This window comes from Calidris pugnax, unplaced genomic scaffold (genome assembly GCF_001431845.1).
Source record: "Calidris pugnax isolate Ruff unplaced genomic scaffold, ASM143184v1 scaffold11, whole genome shotgun sequence".
Lineage (NCBI taxonomy): Eukaryota > Metazoa > Chordata > Aves > Charadriiformes > Scolopacidae > Calidris > Calidris pugnax.
In genome coordinates this window covers 12,022,118-12,025,482 of record NW_015090803.1, presented here as the reverse complement: position 1 = coordinate 12,025,482, position 3,365 = coordinate 12,022,118, and positions in this window count along the sequence as shown.

Sequence of the window (3,365 nt, the reverse complement as noted above, 5' to 3'; positions counted from 1 at the left end):
CACAGGAAAAGGGTACTTGGACTCTAGAAACAAGCAGCGAGAAAGCCTTCATTCAAGGCAGTAAAACAACTCCCCAAGCCCAGAAATCAGGAGGACTTCCTGCAAACTGAACAGGAGGGAGTATCCTGGAAATACTTCAAACCCGAGGAAAGTATTCAGCCAGAATTCCCCTTGTGGGCTGGCACGGCTCAGAGGGAGTGACAAAAGGTGGGACAAGGTGTTCTTGCTCAGAAGAGGCTGCCAGCACCCAGTAAGAACATGCTCCTGAGAAGACCAGCAACAGTTAAAAATGTGCCAGTCAAAATGAGATTATTGATTTCAGGAAGTCTAAGTTCTCCCACTGCTCTTGGGAGTACAAGGCAGTGAACATTTGATCTCCTTAATGCATACAGGAAGGCATCCTGCCTAATGTGGGGATAAGCCCATTTTTTCCTTGAAGTTTATGCTTCCCGTGAGCATCAATACCGTCACTTGTCCTAGTGCTGCTTCTGGCATAACACAGTTAAAATTCCTGTATGTAGCTGCACGGCAACGGACTGGTCTGGGATAAGTGAAGAACAGCCTTGAGGTTGTTTTTAAAAAAAAATAAAAATAATCTGGGATGGGTTAGGATGAAAAGATCAGAAATATTACAATTTGGAAAGTACTTTGCCACTTTGTTAGATAATAGACCCAAGACCCACACACAGTCCATTTCAAAGTGTCAAACCTGCTGACAATCCCTGGTTTAATACTACCCCAACTAAGCATCTGTTTTCATCTTTGATGACATTTTTCCACTAATCCAGTAGCGTCTGCTCTGAGTGCTTGTCATTGATCTTCTTGCTCTCCGCTGTGACACGTTGGCTTGATTTCTCTAATCCGCTGAATATGAATTGAACACAAACTCAAGAGGAGAGCTGATTTTAAAAGCAGTGTCTGTTAAATATTTTAAGGTCTCATCTGGGCAATCTTTCTTTCACGCTGAATGTGCCAGCTCCCCTTCAGTCAGGCTGAACGAAGCCTGTTACCGATCCCAAGTAAGGGATTCCTCCTGCTCTGTGTGGGAAGAGCACGGGGCTCTGTCTCACAGTGAAAGCTGCACTGTAAGTGGGCACGGGAGGTTCTCCATGTCCAGCACCACCCTGCCCTTCTCTCTCACATTCCTCCCAGGATCCACAGCTCTTCTCAGCTTCACCATCTTCCCAAACGCACATACGTTGCCTGCAAGAGGCGGAGGGATTCGATGGTAAGAGGATGGAAAAAGAAAGGAGAGGCCTGGCGAGCAGTACAGCTTCTCCTAAATGAAGAAGTGGCATGAGGAGATGGGTGAGTAGACCCAGACTCAAGAGAACAGGACACAAAATTGGAATGTTTTGTACCCATACTGTGGCAGCTGTTTCCATAACGAGTCCATATCATTGCAACATGAGATATCACATGTACAGATTCAGAACTACTTTACTTTTTAATCTTGCTTTGTGAATGAGAAAAAACAAGGCATGGGTGAACAGTTACCATTTACAGACAGTACGTAACAAATTATTAATGCTAACATGACAAAAGGGGAATTAATCTTGCCCCAAAGCCAAAGAGCATTCCTCCCGACCTAAGAGCCACATTCACCCATAAGAGAAAAGGATGCTGTAAATATTCTAATTTTCAGTCCCAGGCTAGCACAAAGAGCTGACCACGACTGGTACCCCGTGTCCTTCTGAGTCCATACTGCAGAGCCAGGCCTTAATCTTCCACGTTTCAGCATGAGACACTTATTACATCACCTTCTTGATGGAAACATCTCGACCACGCTATGGATTAAAGATTATTGGATTAAGCAAACAATGTTCCCTGAAACATTTGAGGATACCCAGCTCTCCTGCACCAGCCTGTTTAGCAGCATTAGTTGATCGCTCAAATTGCAATCTGATACGCTTTCAAAGTCACAATGGATAGGATATTATTTGTGCCAGGCCAACGGTTTCCCTGTTAAACTCAGAAATAAAATGTGCTTTAGAGGATAATCCTTTTCTATTTTTAATTTGAACCTCAGTTTGTGAAACGAGGGATGTCATTAAACTGTTACTGTTTATAGAGTGCTTTGAGAATAATGCTGAAATGAGAGACAGCACATTATGATGCTTTCATTTGTATTAAATCCGTTACAAACTGCCTATTCATTTAAATTATTTGAATTCATTTTCTCAGATTTCACAAGGATCTGACTCTTTTTCATTCCAATCTTCATCTCAAAATTCTAAGAGACTTTGTCCCTGAGATTACACCGTTTTCTGCCATCCCTCCAAGATTCTGTTATCTTGGACCTGAAATCTAGGACCTCTATATGAGGCACCAAATACTTTGGCTGACGCGCTGTTTCTGGAAGAGGGATGGATGCATCCACCAAGCAGGAGAAGTGGCTGCCTTTGCTTCATGTTTGTTTTCCTTCTCACTCCACGCGAGCCTGAGACACGTTTCCACCTCGCCGATAGTGGCCAAGGTCCCTCAGGTGGGAGCTGGCAGAGCCTCCACCCACACGCTCCAGCTTTCCCCCTTGCTCACCCACCAGGACAGCCAACACCCCACCAGCCCCCTGGGGAGGACAGCTTCAACCCTCACCAGAGATGGCATGATCTCTAAAAAAACAGAATCATAGGATCATCTGGGTTTGAAGGGACCTTTAAAATCATCGAGTCCAACCATCAATGTAACACTGCCAAAACCACTATTAAACCGTGTCCCTCAGCAACACATCTACCTGCCATATAAATCCCTCCAGGGATAGCGATTCCACCACTTCCCTGGGCAGCCCATTCTAATGCTTGACAACCCTTTCGGTGAAGAAATTTTTCCCAATATCCAACCTGAACCTCCCCTGGTGCAACTTGAGGCCATTTCCTCTTGTCCCATCACCTGTGACTTGGGAGAAGAGACCGACCCCCCCTGGCTACACCCTCCTTTCAGGGAGCTGTAGAGAGCGAGAAGGTCTCCCCTCAGCCTCCTTTCCTCCAGGCTGAACACCCCCAGCTCCCTCAGTCTCTCCTCATAAGACTTGTTCTCCAGACCCCTCACCAGCTCTGTTCCCCTTCTCTGGAGCTGCTACAGCCCCTCAATGTCTTTTTTGTGGTGAGGGGTCCAGAACGGGACACAGCACTCGAGGTGGGGCTTCACCAGTGCCCAGTACAGGGGGCCGATCAGACACGGACGTGTCCCAGCCCCAGGCCCTCGAAACGCACCCAAACCCACAGTAATCCCCCAAAACCAGGCCAGGCTGCACCATGCGCACGCGCACCGCGCCGCTCGTCACGTGACGCGCCCAAGCCCCTCCGCCCTTTGTTCACCCCGCGCTGGGGGGGACGCGCCGGCCGATGGCGTCAGCGCGCCTGGCC